The sequence below is a fragment of the Oncorhynchus mykiss genome, chromosome 29, assembly GCF_057628025.1.
Source record: "Oncorhynchus mykiss isolate SJ-2025 chromosome 29, ASM5762802v1, whole genome shotgun sequence".
Lineage (NCBI taxonomy): Eukaryota > Metazoa > Chordata > Actinopteri > Salmoniformes > Salmonidae > Oncorhynchus > Oncorhynchus mykiss.
The window spans coordinates 23659689-23670976 of record NC_143050.1 but is presented as its reverse complement, the minus strand read 5'-3'; positions in this window follow the sequence as shown (position 1 = coordinate 23670976).

Here is an 11288-nt window from a genome sequence, read left to right as displayed (position 1 = left end):
CGGGAGCCCGTGGGGAATAAAGCCGTGAAAAAAGGATTTATTTAGCACGCCTCATCAAAAGGGAATTAGCAGGGTTTGGGCAGGGAAGACGGGGTCTGTTTAGGGCTAGGATGAATGGCAGGATGATCTCTGTAATCCCAGACCCCCTGCCCCCCCTTTTCTCCCCCCCCCCAAAAAATCACCCCTTTCTTTATCACTTAGCTCTTATGTAGCCTCAGCCAATCAGTCAAATTAAATGACAACCAAAGTGAGATTAGATCTTTACATCTGCTCTGAAGATCATTCAAGGAGATGTAAGGCTGTTTTATCTGTTGCTGTTGTTCTGTCCTTTACAGTAATTCTTCCTCCTCCCTCACAACATGGCGGCGAGCTGTCATCCTCAATGATGGCAAAGCTGATGACAGAGAGCTGGCTGCCGAACACGCCACAAACAACGAGTGGCAGCGTGTAAACTAAAGCAAACAAAAGCCCTCTCCACTCCTTCACAGGCAGGATCCCTCCCACCTGCCACCTCGCCAACGCTGATGAAATACACTGAAACAGAGAACATCCATTAAAAGGGCAAGCAGCGAGAAACGCTGTACTGTAAAAGCCTGAACACTGCGAGGAATCTTGTTCAGGCTTCCCCGTCACACTCGCTGTGGTTCATTATTCCTGGCAGGCAGCTTCGTGTTTGTGTAGTGACTTCCTATGCTGCGGCTGAGACCGAGACACACACATACAAGCAGATGCTGCGGCTGAGACCGAGACACACACATACAAGCAGATGAGAGGTGACAGGCACAGAAAAGGTGACTTGCATTCTGACTCTCACAATGTGATGACAGAGACTCCAGTGTAGCCTATCATGCTGGAGGTTCTTCATCAATATTCACCCTATTACCATAATCAAATTCTTAGGTCATTAATAATGGATAGCCAGTCTGACTGTCTCGAGTTGGCCTAAAGATTCTAAACTAGCAACCATTTTGAGAACGTTTCAGAACAAAATAGCTTCTAAATGTAAGCCGTAGACACTTCATTAAACGCTTCTCTTATCCAGGGCTTAAATGAGGCAAAAATCCACAGATTTATACAAATGAAGTTTTAATTGTGTTTAATGTATTCAACACTATTTACCTGATCTCCCTCCTCCACCCTCCATTTCTCTCTCACCTTCCGCTCTCTAGAGTAGTGCTGTTATAATGGCTTGGCCAGAATAAGTAATGCTGTGCCTATATTCTAGGTAATTCTTGTCACCTCCCCCAGTGTATGTGTCCTGGAAGCTCCCTGTGTCCACCACAGACCCATAACAGACCAATAGCTTCTTTATGTAACACCCAGGGGACACTCACTCTGCCCCCTACACAGGTATAGCTCTGCCCTGGAGAAACCAACAGCATCAGTAACCTGTCTGGTGGTTGCATTGTGCTGTAGCCCGCACTCTCCCCTCCTCCTCTCCTCCTCCCTCTGCTCCTCTCCAATCCATCTCTACGCTCGCTCTCTAACTCTGCACCCCGCAGCCAAATCATCGGCGGCTCCCATTTGCCGTGATTTATCGCTCCCTCTGCTGGAGAGAGAGGGACCAGGGATGGGGATTGGGACAGGTAGGAGGACTGGGGGGGGGGGGGGGGGGGGGGGTGGTAATCAATTACTGTGGTGGTCATCGACATGAGGAAGCACATTGGAGGAGTGTGTGACTGCTTGACCCTGATACAAACCCACAAAATACACCCCATAAAGAGCTGTTTAATAAAGACATGTTCTCTCGCTCCTAATCTCTTGTCTTTCTCCTTCTACTTCCACCACCACCTCTTGATAAAGAGCTGTTTAATAAAGACATGTTCTCTCGCTCCTAATCTCTTGTCTTTCTCCTTCTACTTCCACCACCACCTCTTGATAAAGAGCTGTTTAATAAAGACATGTTCTCTCGCTCCTAATCTCTTGTCTTTCTCCTTCTACTTCCACCACCACCTCTTGATAAAGAGCTGTTTAATAAAGACATGTTCTCCCGCTCCTAATCTCTTGTCTTTCTCCTTCTACTTCCACCACCACCTCTTGATAAAGAGCTGTTTAATAAAGACATGTTCTCTCGCTCCTAATCTCTTGTCTTTCTCCTTCTACTTCCACCACCACCTCTTGATAAAGAGCTGTTTAATAAAGACATGTTCTCTCGCTCCTAATCTCTTGTCTTTCTCCTTCTACTTCCACCACCACCTCTTGATAAAGAGCTGTTTAATAAAGACATGTTCTCTCGCTCCTAATCTCTTGTCTTTCTCCTTCTACTTCCACCACCACCTCTTGATAAAGAGCTGTTTAATAAAGACATGTTCTCCCGCTCCTAATCTCTTGTCTTTCTCCTTCTACTTCCACCACCACCTCTTGATAAAGAGCTGTTTAATAAAGACATGTTCTCTCGCTCCTAATCTCTTGTCTTTCTCCTTCTACTTCCACCACCACCTCTTGATAAAGAGCTGTTTAATAAAGACATGTTCTCTCGCTCCTAATCTCTTGTCTTTCTCCTTCTACTTCCACCACCACCTCTTGATAAAGAGCTGTTTAATAAAGACATGTTCTCTCGCTCCTAATCTCTTGTCTTTCTCCTTCTACTTCCACCACCACCTCTTGATAAAGAGCTGTTTAATAAAGACACGTTCTCCCGCTCACGTTCTCTTGTCTTTCTCCTTCTACTTCCACCACCACCTCTTGATAAAGAGCTGTTTAATAAAGACACGTTCTCTCGCTCCTAATCTCTTGTCTTTCTCCTTCTACTTCCACCACCACCTCTTGATAAAGAGCTGTTTAATAAAGACATGTTCTCCCGCTCCTAATCTCTTGTCTTTCTCCTTCTACTTCCACCACCACCTCTTGATAAAGAGCTGTTTAATAAAGACATGTTCTCCCGCTCCTAATCTCTTGTCTTTCTCCTTCTACTTCCACCACCACCTCTTGATAAAGAGCTGTTTAATAAAGACATGTTCTCTCGCTCCTAATCTCTTGTCTTTCTCCTTCTACTTCCACCACCACCTCTTGATAAAGAGCTGTTTAATAAAGACATGTTCTCTCGCTCCTAATCTCTTGTCTTTCTCCTTCTACTTCCACCACCACCTCTTGATAAAGAGCTGTTTAATAAAGACACGTTCTCTCGCTCACGTTCTCTTGTCTTTCTCCTTCTACTTCCACCACCACCTCTTGATAAAGAGCTGTTTAATAAAGACACGTTCTCTCGCTCCTAATCTCTTGTCTTTCTCCTTCTACTTCCACCACCACCTCTTGATAAAGAGCTGTTTAATAAAGACATGTTCTCCCGCTCACGTTCTCTTGTCTTTCTCCTTCTACTTCCACCACCACCTCTTGATAAAGAGCTGTTTAATAAAGACATGTTCTCCCGCTCACGTTCTCTTGTCTTTCTCCTTCTACTTCCACCACCACCTCTTGATAAAGAGCTGTTTAATAAAGACATGTTCTCTCGCTCCTAATCTCTTGTCTTTCTCCTTCTACTTCCACCACCACCTCTTGATAAAGAGCTGTTTAATAAAGACACGTTCTCCCGCTCCTAATCTCTTGTCTTTCTCCTTCTACTTCCACCACCACCTCTTGATAAAGAGCTGTTTAATAAAGACATGTTCTCCCGCTCCTAATCTCTTGTCTTTCTCCTTCTACTTCCACCACCACCTCTTGATAAAGAGCTGTTTAATAAAGACATGTTCTCTCGCTCCTAATCTCTTGTCTTTCTCCTTCTACTTCCACCACCACCTCTTGATAAAGAGCTGTTTAATAAAGACATGTTCTCCCGCTCCTAATCTCTTGTCTTTCTCCTTCTACTTCCACCACCACCTCTTGATAAAGAGCTGTTTAATAAAGACACGTTCTCTCGCTCCTAATCTCTTGTCTTTCTCCTTCTACTTCCACCACCACCTCTTGATAAAGAGCTGTTTAATAAAGACACGTTCTCCCGCTCCTAATCTCTTGTCTTTCTCCTTCTACTTCCACCACCACCTCTTGATAAAGAGCTGTTTAATAAAGACACGTTCTCTCGCTCCTAATCTCTTGTCTTTCTCCTTCTACTTCCACCACCACCTCTTGATAGATTGGAGAAACAAAATAATGAAACAAAACCTTGCTATTGGGAGGGCAGTTGAGCAGTCATACAGGTATGACCAAACACCCGACTCACTGACTTACTGGACACCTGGCCTCTCTTCTCAAAATGGAGCTAGGAGGTAGAGCTGGGAGTCCTTTGGGTGTTTCATTGCAAACATAAAATGGATTACAGACAGACTGAGCGTTTCCAATCACTGCAGTGAGGCTTTGAATGAACAACATTCACCTTGGTCTGGAGAGGGTGACACACACACACACACACAAAGTCCTTTGAGGAACTGAAATTGAGTGGAGCGGAACATAGTGAGGGGGGCAAAGGGAAATGAGAGAACAGAGGAGAACGAAATAGAACAAAATATATTTCAGATGACATCCCCATTGTAACTAGGAGCAGGACGATGGCGCTTAGCAAAACTGCTAACAATGAGCGCAGGAGAAATCCCCTATCCTACAGGGGCCCGACAGCATGCTCTCTATTACCATACTCATTTAAATACAGTAATCTCATTTTCTGCTTCAGCCAAAGGGGCATGCTAAATTTCCTTGTCTAAGCATAGGGGGGTACAGGGGTACAGGTGCGTAGGATTAGTGTATTTTCCTATCTCTGGGGTCGGTCAGGTTCTGGGGGGCTGGTGTACGCATGTATGTGCAAGAGTGTGTGTTGGGAGGGGAGGGGAGAGGGGGTAGCTATGGGGATATCATATCAGAGATCTGACAACCAAAGGGAGCAGAGAAAAAAAAAGCTGTTTCCACCCAAGCTGTTTCCATTCTTCCACTCTTCCGGTCCAGTGGAACAGTTGATGAAGTTTAAATGAAGCAGAATTAGGAGATCAAGCAGACAGCTAGTGTTGATGGTATCTGTGAGGCCTCCTCCCGCTCCAGGCCAGGGCTTGGGGAACTGACCGGGGACGGCTGACCTGGATGAAATCGAGAGAAAGAGAACGAGGGAGGACGGTGAGAGAGGGGAGGGGTGAAGTATTCCCTAAATGTGATAATCTCCAATCACCTCTAACATCATTTCTGTCAAGGCTTCGGTTAATGAGCTCATAGCCGATCAAGCGTGATGCTCCCCTCTCTCTCCTCCCTCCCCTCTGATTCTCTCTTTCTCTCCCTCGCTCTCTCTCATCATCACTGTTGTTCTTTTGATTTAATCCCTCACACTTCAGTTGATTTGAGCAAGAGGGAAAGAGAAATGGAGGGATGGAGGGAAGGGGAAAGCCTATTACCCAAGCCTCTCGGCTCTCGTCTATCTAAATGCTAACGATGCAAGGGAGCGAGGGAGAGAGAAAGAGAGGAGAGAGAGAGGAGAGGGGATATGTTGGTGAGGGAGGACATGATGCGGCAGAGGGAGGCTAATCTGCAGTTGCCTTGGGTCCCAGAGAGCGGTTTGGTTATTTTGAAAGCAGGTTAGCTGAGGAGAAACACAGCATCCTGTGTGCTGACCCTTCATCCCCAGGGTCAAAGCACCTGATCTGTCCTCTTACTTCCACTGGAGCTGCTCTGACACACCGCAGCTGCTCAGAGCCCTGTGCTCCGCTCAGCCCCGTTCTCCACCAGGGCTCAGTGTGCTAATTTTTTACCTACTTTTACGCCACTATTGATTAAAACATGGGGGAGTACGTATTTTATTACTACATGAAATTAGATGCTGCAGATTGATTTGCGTTGGCTGGTGTAGTTGGTCGGAAAAGACTGGGGTAAAAGCTGTGGGTCACCTTGAACTGAGAGTAATGTCTGTTTCAATCTGCTCCGAGCACTGCATCTTGGGACCGGAGGCATCTTCTATTGTTTGCTATGAGATTTCCTTCTCCCTCTATCTCTGGAATATTTCTTTCCTGGATAGTTTTTCCTTCTGCAGTGCCCCAAAACCAATAAAACTATAGATGAACACAAGATAAAAATTTGAACTTAAATATCTGTAGTAATTGCATCCTGCAGCACCAATTTCAGCTGCTGTGCTTTAGTGGCTATTTCAATTGAGAGTAGACCTGAATATAGATGACACAACAATCGATGCCTAAATAAACATATCTTTACAAATACCATTTGTCATTACATTTGAAGTATTTTGAATGCTATTTGATGTAGAGGCCTCTCACAACATAATTACCATAAGTACAAATAGTTATAGTTATGGTGGTTATTATATGTAAAAGCCACTGTCTTCTGTTCCGCTTAATGCACTGTTACAGTCATTTTCATCTTGATTTGTTGTCCCTGGACCCAGCATTCAATTCATCTTCAATACACAATAAGAACAATGGTGTGAATTTCCGGGAAACACACACAGGCCTCTAAGCCGGTCTTTACCCTTGGCAGAGCTGCAGCCATTTGCTCTGTGCATAACAATTTTACCCGTCTAATTCTCCTTTCAAGAATCCCATTTGTTTTCATATTGGCCAATGAAACATTGGTGGGTGAGAGGCAAGCGAGCAATCAATCCTTGTAATGTGATATGCGGATGGAGTACTGTGAGTAAATGTTTGAGCAGGCAGCCATCCAAGATCTGCAGTCAAACGAATTGAGGAGAAAGAGAATCTATCCAGGGCAAGCTTCTCTCTTTATTATTGCCTCTCTCCACACAGCATCAGGGTATCAAGCGCATTATATTCCAGCTCTCTGTGCATTTTTCATATAGGCCCGGCTTTTATGTTTTATGTACGCCAGCTCAGGGGAGAACAGCTGTGTGGGCGCTGCATCCTCTGGAAGTTGAGAGAGAGAACTCATTTCACTGGGAGAAGTGGAGCAGAATGCCAAACACAGCCAGGCAGGCGCCTCGCAAGGCAGCAGCACACTACCTGGATACCCAGTTGCACCCTGGATACAAACAGGAACAATGGAAAGCAGTGGTTGCCTGAGCAGTTATTACATTATCATAATGTTATTACATTATCATAGAGCTCAGGCACCGCACCACACATACTGGTATTTCCGGAATTTTCAAACGCTAAATATTCAAAAGGTTCTTAGGTTATCAGGCACTGACCGCATGATAAGGCCCACTGAGTGAGCTCTGAACGTGGTACGTACAAGTGATTATGTTAACCCAGTGAGCATGGTTTTATCATACAGCCCATGTTTATATGTAATAAGACAATACAGAATGTATCACTGTAATAGGAGGAAAATGCTCTCGTTAATATACCGAATTTGTATTTAATACATGGAAACCAGTGTGATCTTCAGACTACAGTGACTATAAATGAGAACAGTTTGAAAACCTATTCTATTGCTTTACTCAGTCTTCTTCACTCATAAGTGTCTGTTTCAAACCCTAAATCAAATCAAAGTTGTTTGTCACGTGCGCTGAATACAACAGGTAGACCTTACAGTGAAATGCTTACTTACAGGCTCTAACCAATAGTGCAAAAAACGTATTAGGTGAACAATAGGTAAGTAAAGAAATAAAAACAACAGTAAAAAGACTGTAGCGAGGCTTTAAAAGTAGCGAGGCTTTAAAAGTAGCGAGGCTTTAAAAGTAGCGAGGCTACATACAGACACCGGTTAGTCAGGTTGATTGAGGTAGTATGTACATGTAGATATGGTTAAAGTGACTATGCATATGTGATGGACAGAGAGTAGCAGTAGCGTAAAAGAGGGGTTGGTGGGTGGCGGGTGGTGGGCCTCAATGCAGATAATCCGGTTGGCAAATGTGCGGGAGCACTGGTTGGTCGGGCCAATTGAGGTAGTATGTACACGAATGCTAAATGATGTAGAAACAATGTGCCGCAGTAAATGTTTAATGTTTCAGTTATGCATACCTTCCTTACAATTGGCTAATTGATCGATAGAGCTGTTAAAGCTAGAATCCTTAGTTGCTTTTAAATGAATTATGTATTCCCACTGATTCTGGAAGAATATAACTTGTAAATTAATCATGAGCTTAGTTCAACAGTCGTACCCCCATCAGAACCCAAAATATGAGCTTGTTCTACTCCAATGTCTGTAAACAATGTAAATGTAAACAAACACTGTATAGCCTCAAAACAGTTATTTCTCTAGGCCCATCCTGCAGCTTTTACCAAAACTGAAGCTGGGTGCTCAATTTGTTATCGTTTTAATGGAGGATTCTATCTTTGAATGTGTTCCAGCTCGCTGTTTGTCTGTTACCTATGCATTGTTACTTCGCCCCCACCTACATGTACAGATTACCTCAATTAGCCTGTACCCCTGCACACTGACTCGGTACCCCCTGTATATAGCCTCATTATTGTTATTCTTATTGTGTTACTTTTTATTATTACTTTTTATTATTGTCTACTTGGTAAATATTTTCTTCTTCTTGAACTGCATTGTTGGTTAAGGGCTTGTAAGTAAGCATTTCACGGTAAGTTCTACACTTGTTGTATTCTGCGCGTGTGGCAAATAAAGTTTGATTTGATTTGATCTTGTTTGGAGAGCAACACTGCCCTCTAGTGTTCAGAACCCCAAATCCAGTGTTTTTAATTACCATTAATGTTCTAGTAGATCTACAAGCCCGTTCATAGGTTGCAATAGTGCCCTGATGATATTTACAGCACCATAAATGCCTTTTTTTGTGTAGACGTGATTGGTTCAAGCATCCTTTTGTTCTCAACTCAATCCTTACTCTCATGAGGGGTTTCTCACCTCCATTAGTACTGCGCAGTGAAAATAAAGAGGGTCAGGAAAGGGGAGAGAAAGGGAGGAGGGGGAATAGAGAGAGGGGGGAAATTGGGAAATAGGAGAGAGAAAATACATAGTGAGAGGGTGACAGGGGAATAGAAAGGGGGAAGGATAATAAGGAGAGGGAAGAAGCACAGATAGACCAAGAGGGAGAAAGGAGGAGAGAGATATTGGAAAATGTGTGAATTACATTCTGTAATCATATTCCACCAGAGACCAAAGAACCTAAAATCCCAGTTAGCCGCTGGGAGAGGGAAGAGCATTTTTTCACGCCCGAGAGGCCGTTGGCGGGCCCTAACTGGCCACTGCCAGCCAGTCCAGTGCACTGGTCCCAGCTTGGTGCTTTGTCAATGTGCTGTGACTAATCCAGCAGGGGTCCCAGATCCTCTCTCCTTACCCTAATTAAAAGAGGATTAGCCGGCATGGCGTTTTCCCGGGCCGCTCCAACACGCGCAAGCAGCCTCCATCCCCTCGCTTTCCCAGGATAATCACACCTCCAGGAATTGCAGGGCTTTCTATGGAGCTGGAGCCTGGAAAAGGCAGTCCAGTAGAGGAATGGTAGGCAGTGGGCCTGGGTCACTTTGAACACACAGCTGTGATCTGCTATAGACTGAGCTGTAGCCAGTTGGCTATTCATTTGTCATTAGGGATGTCCTTGATCAGGCTAATTGAAGCTACTATAGCATACTACTTTGTCTGTAAATTATTGTTGTGATAAACCTTTGTAGGTAGGCCTACTACTTTCTGCCCATAGGCCTACCTGTGTGAAATAAGAGAGTAATTCACAAAATGCACTTCCAATATATAAAACCCACATCATTTCTCTGTGTAAAACAAAAATGAGGGCCGAAGCACTTAAAAAAAAAAAAAGATTTGATCAACTCTGCCCTACAAAGACAAAACACTAATAACTTCAGTTTTCTCCCTAGTTCATGTACCTTGGTTCGAGAACAGGGTAGCAGCAGTGTTCATCTTTGAGACCGTCATGCTGGCTGAACCTTTAGCCTACAATGTAGAAAACGGCTCATCTCTAGCCTAAACCGTTCAAAGGTTAGGGGGCTGATAACTAGGCCTACTCCAGGAAATGTGCTTCAAATGAAGGATTTTCCTGGTGCTCCCGTTGGTGCTCCTCACTGTTTAAAGTTAGCAGTTATTAATAAACCCCCAGATTTGGCCCCTAGGGGAGCGTGACAGCCATCCTGCAAAATGGCTACTGTCGGTAATACAATGTTACAGATCTGAAAGCTTTTTTTAATATAAACGTAACAAATTTAGTACAGAGAAAAATGTACATACTGTACCTTGAAAATATTTTGTTATGGAGCCACCACATATCTGTCCCCTGGGGGTAGTGGCAGCCAATTGAGATTGTCAGTCTGAGTGCCAGCTTGCAGAGCCTGCTGGTTTAGTTGGTGACCATGAGGCTTTTCATTTGTTTTTGAGTCTTTAGTATGGACATGCATTTGGGGTTTTTCCTTCTTGTACCTATTTACATTTCTTCACTATCTGAACAAATAATAATCCACTACTGTATTCTACTGTGTGTAACAGTTAAAGGTCCAATTCAGTCGTTTTTATCACAATATCAAATCGTATTAGTCACATGCGCCGAATACAACAACAGTGAAATGCTTACTTACGATCCCCTAACCAACAATGCAGTTTTAAAAAATATGCATAAGAATAAGAAATAAAAGTAATAAGTAATTAAAGAGCAGCAGTAAAATAACAATAGCGAGACTACAGTTGAAGTCGGAAGTTTACATACACCTTAGCCAAATACATTTACAGTGCCTTGCGAAAGTATTCGGCCCCCTTGAACTTTGCGACCTTTTGCCACATTTCAGGCTTCAAACATAAAGATATAAAACTGCATTTTTTTGTGAAGAATCAACAACAAGTGGGACACAATCATGAAGTGGAACGACATTTATTGGATATTTCAAACTTTTTTAACATATCAAAAACTGAAAAATTGGGCGATAGCTACGCTATCGTAAATACTGTATCTTATGCATTCTAAATTACCTCCCATTTGAAAAAGGAAAATGCAATAAATATTTACTCTGAGCTGCGATTCGATCGGTTGGTCGTAGATGTGAGGCCGGGTTGTCCTTTGAAGAATGTCTGATGGTAGAATGGATACTTGGTAGTACCGTCGTCTTGTGGTAGAACAGTTACTCTGTCTGTCTCCTCCTAGCCCACGTCAACAGCTGCTGCGCTAACGCGACGGCTAGGAGGTATCACTTCTTTAGTGAATAAGAATTCAAAGTTCATACCAAGTTGCCATACTTTTAAGCTCATGCTATACTCTGGCTGGTATAGTCGAAATTCATCCTTTCCGCGTGTAGGTCGTCACCACATTGAAATTTGATGTCTATTGCGTTAGGTTCTTGCTGATGTTGGATTAGTTCTGTAGGTGGTCTTTGTCCTTTCAACGTGGGGACTGCCAGTCCGCACGTCCTTGGAACAGGAAGTTACATTTTCGTCAAGGGGCTTATATAGGATTACAAGCAAATATTAAAACTGTAAGCACCAGTGACTAGATCAATAAAAAAAAG